The 11,576-nt window shown below is 46.6% G+C and overlaps 1 protein-coding gene across 1 annotated transcript in view; it reads left to right on the forward strand.

The window, feature by feature from the left end:
- The first annotated feature begins 11,405 nt into the window (after positions 1–11,405).
- Positions 11,406–11,576, forward strand: part of Dek (DEK proto-oncogene) — a 30,062-nt gene continuing 29,891 nt past the window's right edge. The window contains exon 1 of the mRNA XM_023712134.1: positions 11,406–11,576. The gene's annotated coding sequence lies outside the window, so the exon portion shown is untranslated.

An 11,576-nucleotide genomic window follows, 5' to 3' on the forward strand; every position in this document is an offset into this window, starting at 1 on the left:
CTCCGGCGCGCGCGCGCCTCCTCCAGAAACGCGCTCTCGGCGGCGGCGGCCGAGGGGTCCTGAGGCCGAGCGCCGGGCGTGGGGAGCCCCTGTGGACCCCCGATCGCCGGGGCGGCCCGGCGCCCTCTGCGCGCAGCCCTGCTCCACGCTGGTCTACCGCGACCCTGAGCGCCTGAGGTTCGCGGGGAGACCGCGGAGGCTGCCCTGACAGGCATTCAAATTCTCGCGGACCAAGCCTCCCATTTTATTGTTCTTAAGCTGTAGATGTCCCTACTATTTAAACTTAGGTCGAGTTAGCCCGGGGAAGAACATGCCTAGGGCTCCTTGGCCGGCGCCACCGGTACCTGCCTGCCACCTGTCAGGGCCGAGTCCCAGCCTGGTTTTGGTTACTGAGCGGCCTGGAGGCTCCGCTCACCGAGAAGACCCAGACTGAGGCTCGAGTTCCAGAGCAGGTGGATGCGTTCGGAGAGCTCTCATGGATGACAAGCTCGCAAAGGGCGGAGCCCACTAAATAATATAGAAGCTAAGACACACTGGGAAGGGATGGGGGACATCACCTGTCACTACCATGCAGGAGGTGAAAGCGACATAATCCCGCGGAGATGGTGGAAGAGAAGTGCCAGCTCACACTGCTTACGTGTTCATTCCCCCTTGACATGTTTATGGACCAGGTTAAGCCAGTCATAGTCAGAGCAAAGGCTAATAGGAAGTAACTTCTCAGTTTTTAACAGCGCCCCGGAAAATACAAAGACCTATTAGCCTTTATCTTTTCTAAAGTTATCAAATAACTTTCGTGAAAACTGTTCATACTAGGTCTTCCTTTCTTTTTACCAGGATTCGTGGTAAGCTCTGCACCCCTGAGCTATATCCCCAGCCCTCAAATCTCTTTCTCTTTTGATGGTTTAAGACATGGGCGTATAGGGCCTGGGAGATAGCTCAGTGGCAGAAGCCCTTGCTTGGCAAACACAGCGTCCCAAGCTCAATCCCCTGGTACCACAACAGTTTCTCTAGTAGTTTTCCCTGGTAGGCAGGGTATAGATATTGCAACTGAGGGCTGGGGCTAACAGTGCTCAGGAGCTGAAGCTGAAAAGGGGAATAGACAAGGAGACCAGCTGTTCAGAGCAGATGTGTGGTGGAGATGCACACCTGGAGGGCAATGAGCACCTTAGTGAAGGCCACAGTAATTTGGCCTGGAGCACGAAAGGAAGAGGAGAAAGTTTTCTAGCAAGAGGAACAATATGCAGAGAAAGCCACTATAAAAGAGAATTTGGCCATTCAGAAAATGTAGGGGCCAGGGAGATAGCTCAGTAGAATAACGGCTTCCCTGGCAAGCGTGAGGGCCTGAGTTCAATCCCGGATTCTGCAAAAAAATAAAAGAAAAAAAAGAAAAGAAAAGAAAGAGAAAATGTAAAGAAGTTTGTTGTGGCTCTTGGAGGTAAGAGTGGAGATGACTGGAAAGATTGAAGACACAGGTAGAGAGTAGGTGGAAGCCAGATTGTGTGACGTTTTCTAAGCCATGGTTAGAAAATTGCACTTTATTCCACAGCAACAGAGAGGCCCTGAGATGCTCTTGGCAATGTCACGCAAAGTCACGTTTTTATTCGAGAAGCACTACAGGCTACAGGCAAAGAGAAGAGGATGAGGGGTAGGATGAAAGAGGATGCATCCAGGAGACCGCAAAAGGGACACTGAAATTCAGTGCATACCAGGATATTGCTTGTCATGCCTCTGTGCAATCTAAGTTCAGTCGCTGCTAAGCCCCTGGAAACACAACCTTCCTGGAAGTGGGGAGGAAGAGGAGGAAGGAAAAGCTGAGAGATGACAGAGGCAAACAAATCAGATGGTGAGAAAATGGCTTTTTCAAATATATTATTTCATGTATACAGTGAAGCAGCTCAAGGATTAAAAGAATGTTGATTTGTAACTGAGCAGTAAGATAAATGAAAGGGAAATTTGAGACACAGAAACCATGTTGACAAGTACAACTGTTCTTCAGTGTCCATGGGGTCACTGACCCCATGACCCCAGAGCAAACTCAGTGGATGCTGAAGGTTTTTCATGCAAACTGGCATATTTGCAAATAACTCACAAAAATCCCCCTACACTTTAGAAAATCTCTAGATGATTTATAATACCCAATACAATGTAAATGCTATGTAAATAGTTGTATTATTTAATGAAAAATGATAGGAAAAATGTCTTTACATGTTTGGTGGACACAATCATCATAGACTTAAGGACATTTTTGACCCAGGGTTGGTAGAACACTTGAATGTTCTACCATAGAGTCCATAGGTAGGCTGACTACTGGATGTATTTATATATGTACATATATAATTCAAAGACTTCAGAGACAGAGATGATGGTATAGATTTTCAGTATGAAGACCCAAGAACAATGAAAGTTGGAGAAGAGAACTCTCTCAGCTCAATCATACAGAGTGAGCTTAGCCTTCCTCTACCTCTTTATTTTGTTCAGGTCTTTGACGTATTAGATGATGATCATCTCCATTAGGGAGGGCTATCTGCTTTACCCAATCCCCTAATTGTAATATTAATCTCTTCTGGAAACATCCTTACAAACTGTCCCAGAAATAGATGTGTAGCTGTCCCATGGCCCAGTCAAGTCCACAGATAAAATTACCATCACATTGTCTTGTGTGTTTTGTTTTGTATTTTAGGGAAGGGTCTACAGGGTGTTCAGGGTCTCACTACTAGATCAGATTCATAATGTCTGTCTGTAGCCTTCCAAGAGCTGGGATTACAGGCATATGCCACCATGACCAGTCTCAATTGCCATCTCAGCACGCCCCAGGGGCGAGGCCAACATGGCAGGCCAGGAGATCGAACCCCTGGCCCCTGCACCTGCTTGCAGGTGCTTTAATCTGCTGAGCTATTTGGCCAGCCCTACATTGTCTTGTCTTGATACTCTTTCATCTTTTTTTTATGTTCCTGTAACTTCATTTTCTTCTTCTCCTTCTCTTTCTCCTTCTCCTTCTTCTTCTTATGTTCCTGCCAGCCTTTTCTTGCTAGGAGAAAATATTTGACACAAATTAATGTAAAGAAAGATTTGTTTTGGTCCATTGCATCAGAGATTTCAGTCCAGGCAGAAGACACATCATAGCAAAGGGCACAGCGGAGGACAGTGGCTCACCTCATGGCAGCCAGGAAACACCAGGAAAGGGAAAGAACTCAAGAAAAGCCAGACTCTTCAAAATGGCCTTGTCCTCCAAAGCCCTCACCTTGCAAGAGGGCATTTACTGTGAGCTCATCCACTGATAGGTTCATCTATTGATGTGGTTAGCACCTCCACCTTCCATCACCTCTTCATACATCTCTTTTTTTTTTTTTTTTTTTTTACAGTTTCAACAAATAATACACTGCATATATTCTTCTTAGTGGTTAACTGCTGTACAAGATGTGGACTTGTGATCCTATTTCATACATCTCTTAATACAACCAATTTAATTAACTATTATGAGTACTTATCACAGATTTATCCAGTTAAAATGGCGGAAAGTATGTCTTAGCAATTTCTTTTTTTTTTTTTTTCACAATTTTTTTTTTAATATTTATTTATTTATTTATTTATTTAATGTGTGGCCAGCTCAGCCCACCAGGGGGCGGGCTGGCTGGCATGTGGTGCTAGGGGATTGAACCATGGTCCCTGTGCTTTGCTAAGCTTGTTCTAAGTAGGTGCTTTAGACCACTGAGCCATCTCACCAGCCCTCTTTTCTTTTTTTATATATTTAATACAGGGTCTCACTACACAGCTCAGACTCATAGTGATCCTCCTGTTTTCAGCCTCCCCAGTGCTGGGATTGCAGGTGTGCACCACCATGCCGGGACTGGGTGGCCGCTCAGTGTGCCCAGGCGTGGGGCCAGCATGGCATGTGGTGCCAGGGATTGAACCCCAGTCCCTGCGCTTGCCTAGGCAAGCACTTAGTCTGCTGAGCTATCTTGCCAGCCCTGCAATTTCTAACTTTATATACTCCAGATCTAATTACCAAGTAGAATCAGAATTTCTCTCCTGAATTTTAAATTCTCAAGGAAAGGGCAAACTTGACTCACTGATTTAAAAAATGCCTATAAAAATTCTTTATCTAATGGTACAGATCAAGGTTATTGAATGCATAATGAGGACTGAAGGTGTTATGCTTTGTATTTTTTTCTCCTTAAAACATCTGTTTACTGTAAATTCAGTTTTTTTAACTGCCCCTTGCCTGGGACAGGCACTCACTCCAACCATCTCTAGTTCTCTTTAAGTAAAGAGTAAGTTACATCAAAGAAATGTTTTCTTTATAAAAGTCTAGACTGAAAATAAGATTTGTTAGGGCCAGTGAGATAGCTCAGCGGACTAAATGCCTGCTTAGGCAAGCGCAGGGGCCAGGGTTCTATCCCTGGCACCACATACCACACCGGCCCCAGCTCCAGGTGTCGAGCCAGCAACCAAGTCTGGGTGTGGTGACGTGTGCCTGTAATCCCAGCGCTGGGGAGGCTGAAAATAGGAGGATCACTATGAGTTCAAGCTGCCTAGTGAGACCCTGCACCAAAACAAAACAAAATTTATAGGACTATCTTAAAACTGGATATATTTCCTTGCTAAGGTAACTCCTTTTTTGGAGAGTCCTGTGACTGTGGAGGCTGTGGTGCCAGCTTCTCACAGAAAACAGTTTGCTTATTCTGTTATGACTTGGTCAGAAGTGCTGACAGTAAATATAACCTTCACACTGAATGCCCATGCACAAGCTCAAAAGCTCTGTGAGGACCTAAAGAACTCCCACTGGGTTCCACTAAAGAGATGGTCTTATTTCTCAGCAAACAACCCCAAAATATCAAAACCCCATGTTTCTCTATTTCTTTTTTAATTTTATTTATTTATGTGTGTGTGTGTGTGTGTGTGTGTGTGTGTGTGTATGTGGCCAGCTCAGCCCACCAGGGGGCGGGGCTGGCTGGCATGTGGTGCTGGGGGATTGAACCGTGATCCCTGCGCTTTGCTGAGCTTGTTCTAAGTAGGTGCTTTAGACCACTGAGCCATCTCACCAGCCCCATGCTTCTCTATTTCTTTGGCTTCATTCAGTGAACATTTGATAAATTATTTTAAGGAAATGTATTATAAATGATACTTTCTTAAATTTAGAGAAAAGCTAATTATCAGGAGCAAGAGCCTGGTCACCATTCATTCTTTGTCTTCCACGTCTCGCTACCATTTCTCGGCCTCGTCTGACTGTTCATCTTGCAGTCCCCCTGGCCATTGTAAAGCTAGAATGTGCTGCTTATTATCAAACAACTGGATATTGTTGCATTTAGATGCTCTCAGATCACTAAACTGTGTACTTTGGCTAACTCCTTCTACTAAAATAGAGTATGAGGTCTTGTTTTTAGAACTAAATGTGTCACTGTATTTGAATTTATGACTAGGTCGAGAAAAGAACGTGGTCATCGGCTTATCTAAATCATGTTAACTTACTAAGGCCATCTCACTGGATGGCCTTTAAATAGCATCCAGACAAGAGACTCATGCCACTAAGAACCCAACTGGTGTGCATTTCAAGTAAGCATTTTACAAGTATCAACTATGTGGCAAACACTGTGCCAAGTGCTGGGAGTGAATAATAAGAGTATGAACATGGCCCCTCTTCATGGTGCATACCACCTGGGAAAGATATGTGTGTGTATGCAAGAGCTAGATAAGTGTATGACAAAGACCGATAGCAGCATGCAGTGTGCATAAAAACTTGTCAAAAAATTTTTTTTTCAAAGACAGTATGAGACAAATGTTAAGAATCAAGTTTTTAATAATGCCAAAATAAAACTAAGAGAAATTTTTGGGTATATGCTCTATTCCTGGCAATTGTGCCATATTGCAACTATTGGCCTATTCCATAGCAGAGACAGCAGTACTCACCCACTCTTCCGTATGTGTCCCGGTACCAACTAGGCCTATTGCTATTGGGTAGAATCCCGGCTACTGACTCCTGGACACACTTAGAGAAGAGCAGTGAGGCTGAGTTCCCTTTCTGTCCTTGTCAACCACTGAGAGTATGAGGGCCAGGATGTGTACGAGCCGCTAGGTCATCAAGACCAAAGGAGACTAAAGCAGTAAGGAGCAGGGACGGAAGCCATGGAGAGATATCAGAATGCACTGGAGAGCTTTATCAAGACACTGAAACAGCCTGGCCGGGTATGGTGCATGCCGGTGATCCCAGCACTTGGGAGGCTGAAAACAGGAGGATCGCTAGGAGTCCAATCTGTGTAGCAAGACCCTATAGACCCTGTACTAAAAAAAAAGAAAAGAAACAGCATGTTATAAAACACCTTCTCATCACTTTAATTTTTTTTTAAATATTTATTTATTACATTTATTTATTGTGTGTGTGTGTGTGGCCAGCTCAGCCCACCAGGGGGCGGGGCTGGCTGGTGTGTGGTGCTGGAGGATTGAACCGCGGTCCTTGTGCTTTGCCAAGCTTGTTTCAAGTTGGTGCTTTAGACCACTGAGCCATCTCTCCAGCCCCATCACTTTAATTTTTAAAAAATCTGAGTCTTTACAAAAAGAGCTTACTTTAGTTTACATTCCACTAACAGGCAAATACTTACTGACTACCCATCACAGGTTAGGAATTGCCTTTGGTTCTAGGAAAACAGTAACAAAGGAAGTCTGCAACCTCCGAGAATTTACATTTTAGTGAGGAAGACAATAATTTCAGGTAATGATAAATGTAAAAGAGGACAAAATCTCTCCCCAATTCTGCTCATCTCACCTCTCCTGTCGTTTTCCTCTGTATTCAACACCCTGTCATTCATTGCTTGAGCACATCCTCAACCCACCACCCTTTTTTTTCTCTTTCTTTCTCACTTGCCCAGCAAAATTCCAACAGCTCCTCTTCATCCCCTTTCCCTCTTCTCCATCTCTGAATACCACAGTGCTGCTGCTGCACCCCAACCTCCTGGCCTCAGCAAGTCCTTGGAGGAGCTTGGCCATCCTACCACCCTGTCTTATGTATTTATCTCCCATCCTTCTCCAAAACTAGTGCATATTTCCCTTACCCTAAACTACCAGCAGCCTCCTCCCACACTCAGTCATTGTCAGTGGTTTTGTTCCTGATTTTACTCAGGGAAATTCGTAGTGAAAACTTCTGAAACTTTCACTCCACTTATACCCCGAATCTGTACCTCTCCTGTCTTCCATTACTGTTGTTTTAAATGTATTTCAAATTTCATGAGTTGTAAACTTAATGCCCTAATTAATTCACATGTGGATGGCACTCGGAGCTGGGGCCTTTGGGAGGCCATGAAGTTATGAGGGCAGGGTCTCAAGGCTGGCATTACAGCGGTGGCTTTATGAAGAGACCTGGCCTTGCACACTTGCTCTGTCACTCCATGTGATGCTTCTGCCATGTTATGACACAACATAAGACCTCCCCTAGATACTGCCACCATTTTTGGATTTCTCAGCCTCTATAGCTAAATACACTCTGTTCTTTATCAATTACTTGGTCTCAGGTATTTTGCTCTAAAAGCAAAAACTTGGGCCGGCAGGATAGCTTAGCAGACTAGGCACCTGGTTAGGCAAGTGCAGGGACCTGAGTTTGATCCTCTGCACCACATGCTGTGTCAGCCCCTCCCCCAGGTGCACTGAGACGGAGACCGGGCGTGGTGGCTCACACCTGTAATCCTAGTGCTGGGGAGGCTGAGACAGGAGGTTCACTACAAGTCCAGGCTGCATAGTGGGACCATGTACCAAATACATAAAAAGATAAAATAAAAGCAAAAACTTTAATTACACAGAAGCTGTCCACTGTCCTACTGAAGGCCAACTTCGACCTGTGCACTAGATACCATCTCCTCTCTTCTACTATGGCAGACACAAACATGTGCCACCCACAACCCTTCTCCAGGAAGGCTCTGCTCCCCAGCTGCTGCCCTGTGGTCTGCAGATGCCATCTGTTAGCTTCTGCAGGATGTGCCAGTGCTGCAGTCATCTCACCTGCAGTGTGCCCTTCTGGGGTCAGCCCACAGGCAAAGATAGAGGACCTCCAGGGTCAGACATCAGGATACTCTGAAGAGTAAGGTTTACCCCAGTGCTCCCCACAGGGTTGGCTGAAGTTCAGTCTCTTCCTCTGCCCAGTCTTGTTTCCCTCCTCTTTCACAGGTCTTGACACACTAGTCAACATTTGGTACCCCAATATCTGTTTTAGCACCTGCTTACAGGCAACCAGGCTGACTTGCCTACTATAGATTAATTTCAATTCTGTCTCCTACCTCTCATCTATCATCAGTTTTTTTCCTGATTCTCATCATCATATAAATGCATGAGAACATCTCTTTGAAAATGAACTCTCTTTGAGTTACTGCTCCATCGCTGCTCCCTTGTACAGCAAAATTTCTGGAAAGAGTATGTGAATCTATTTCTTGCCTACCTCCCTCTCTTTCTATCCCGACTCTTATTTTATTTTGGTTGTACCAAGGATGGAGCTTAGAACCTTACACTTGCCTGGCAGGCGCTTATGCTGCTCAGCTCTTTCCCTGGCCCTGTATTTCCACTCTTGGCACTTTTTTTCACCCCCTCTCCAAACATACACCTAGAGAAATAGCTCTTGTGGTGTCACGGATAACACAACATTGTCTGCTCCGCGGTCCATTCTCACTTCTCAGCTCATCTGTTAGCAGCGTCTGACCCAAATGCTCACTCCTCACGTGGCTTTTGGGACACAGCTTTCATCCAATTCTTCCCCCTGCTTCACTGGCCACTGTCACTCCTTCTCATCTTTTGCTGGCTGCTTTTCCTCTCTGACCCTCTGAACACTAGAGCAATCAGAGGTTCAATCTTGAACTGTCCTCATCACTACTTTTATTCACTGTTAGTGATCTCATTGAATGCCAGGACTTTAAATGCCATCTACATGCTAATAACTACTAAATTTCTACCTTGAGCTACAGTTTTCCCTGACTGTTAAGACTGTCATCTGCAATTACTCTGATTTTTCCAGTTTGATACACACAAGAATATCAAGCCTAAGGTGTTTAAAACAACTGATTGCAGAAAGGCTGGCCAAATAGCTCAGTGGATTAAAGCACCTGCAAGCAAGCACAGGGACCATGCTGCCCCGCCACGGGGCATGCTGGGACAACAATTGAGACAATGGCTATAATCAATCCTGTGATCAATTGCAGCTCTTAGGAGGTTGTAAACAGGAGAACTAATAGAAGTCTGATCTAGTAGTGATATGCTGAACACCCGGTAGCTCCTTCCCTAAAATACAAAAATAAATAAAACAACTGATTCCAATCTCCCACACCCCTCCAGAAAAAAAAAAAAAAAAAAATCCCTGCCCACCTGTAACGTCCTACATTTAAATAGCTACTCTGTTCTTAACAGCTATAGAATCAAAACCCCAAAGTCATTGCTGACTTCCTGAACTCTGTAGATTATACCTCGTCTCTTCCACTGCTCTTTTTGTCTTTTTTTTTTTTTTAATTTTATTTATGTGTGTGTGGCCAACTCAACCAACCCCGGGGCAGGGCTGGCTGGCATAGGGTGCTGGGGGATTGAACCGCAGTCCCTGTGCTTTGCTAAGCTTGTTCTAAGTAGGTGCTTTAGACCACTCAGCCATCTCACCAGCCCTTTTTTTTTTTTTTTTGTACTTTAGGGAAAGGTCTACAGGGTGTTCAGGGTAACACTTGGAGATCAGACTCCTAGTGTGACCCACCTGTTTACAGCCTCCCAAGAACTGGGATTACAGGCATATGCCACCATGCCCAGTCTCGCAGTCTCAGCGTGCCCCAGGGCTGGGGCCGGTGCCTGCGCATATTCAGGGTCTTTTTGAGACAGGATCTCACTCTACAGTTCACGCTGGGCCTTTGTAGCCCAGGCTGGTCTCACACTCATAGAGATCCTCCCACCTGAGCCTACCCAGTGCTGGCGTTACAGGCATGCACCACCACACCTGGCTTGTCATTTCTCTTAGTTTCTCTAAGTCTCTTTTCAAGTATCATCATGTTAAGGATTTTAACCATCAAATATACAAAATAAAATCCCATCCACCCTAGTGGTACCTATCTCCTTAAACCTGCTTTGTAAGTATTTGCCACACAATACATTCACTTGTTTGTTCACTGTATCATCTAGATGTAAACTTCAAGGTGGCAGGCATGTGGTCCTGCTCTAGCTTCCAGTGATATTCATTTTGAATGAATGAACTGGTGGTGCACACCTGTAATCCCTGCACTGGGGAGATTCAGACAGGAGGATCACTACGAGTCCCAGCTGTGTAGCAACGCCCTGTACCAAATAAATTAAAAATAAAGAAAAATTAGCAGAGAGCCCCAAACTGTGAATGGATATGGCCTTATGGAAGTACAGGGTTTATGTGACTGAAACAGCTAACCTTGCCAGAGAGATAACAGAGAGGCTGTCGGCAGCTAGATTATATAGGGATTCCTACATCCAATAAGCATTTTGGATTTTATTCCAATAATGATGGGAGCTAGTGCAGGTTTTAAGCAAGATCTCAACTTTTGGCTGTTGTGCGACTCTCGGGGATGGGGTGGGAGTAGCGATGTGTACAGAGGAGACCAAGGATAGGGCATACTGCACTGCAAGCAAAGAGCAACGAGTGTGTATGATTTCAGGGCGATCAGTAGAGCCGGAAACAATAGAAAACTTGAGAATATCCACCGCAGGAGTTACTTGTCTTCGACAGAGAAGCAAAAGGAAAACAGGACCCAAAGGAAACATCTAATTTTTGCTCCGCAACCTGGAATCCATTCAGACAAATGTAACGGGTCCTATTTCCATCCGGTGTTTGAGGACGCGGGAGATAAAGGAGTATTTGAGACAGAGGAAAAGTGCGTTGAATGTCTGAAATGTGGATTTTAAGTCTTAGAATAAAGACACAGACAGACGGGGGGGGGGGTGCGGGGGACACGGGGGCTGTCGGAGCCAGAGGGGTTTCTCCGGCTTTCACAGCGTGCAGCTCCAGCGCGGCTCCCGCTGCGAGGCGATCCCTGCCCACGGCAGGTCTCCTCCCTGTCTTCGCAGAGCATGTCCCGAGTGCCCCGCAGAGGACCTCTGGGGCGGCCGCGAGACGACTCCTTCATCCACCACCCCGCCTCCGCGGACGGCCGCCACTGCGCCTCCTGGGAACGGGCGAACTTCCTCAGCACGTCGCCGCGCCGCCTCGCGCGGGACAGCACAGCGAAGCGTCTTTCCGGGCACGACTCGGAGAGCGGATACACAGGACGCCGCCGAGAGCCCCGCCGCCGTCCCGCGCGCCTCTCCGTGCCGAGCCCCGGCCGCGCGCTCCCGCCGAGCGCGCACTTCCGCCCGCGCAGGGAGACCCCGGCCCCACCCCGCGCGCCCCGCCCGGAGCCCGCCAACTCCCAGCCCGCAGCCCTGATTGGCCGCCGCATTCCCGCTCTCCTTCCCGAACCGCCATTTTGAAATCTTGTTGCTTCCGTGGAGCCGAGCGCGCGGCGCGAGCGTCACGCCAGCCAGCGGCCTGCGCGCCTCCTTCCCGGCGTCGGCCTCCGCCACCTCCTGCGGCCCCTCGAGCCCTCTCGCGCGAAGCCCGCGGC

Source organism: Octodon degus, unplaced genomic scaffold (genome assembly GCF_000260255.1).
Source record: "Octodon degus isolate 3935 unplaced genomic scaffold, OctDeg1.0 scaffold00023, whole genome shotgun sequence".
In the NCBI taxonomy this organism is placed as follows: Eukaryota; Metazoa; Chordata; class Mammalia; order Rodentia; family Octodontidae; genus Octodon; species Octodon degus.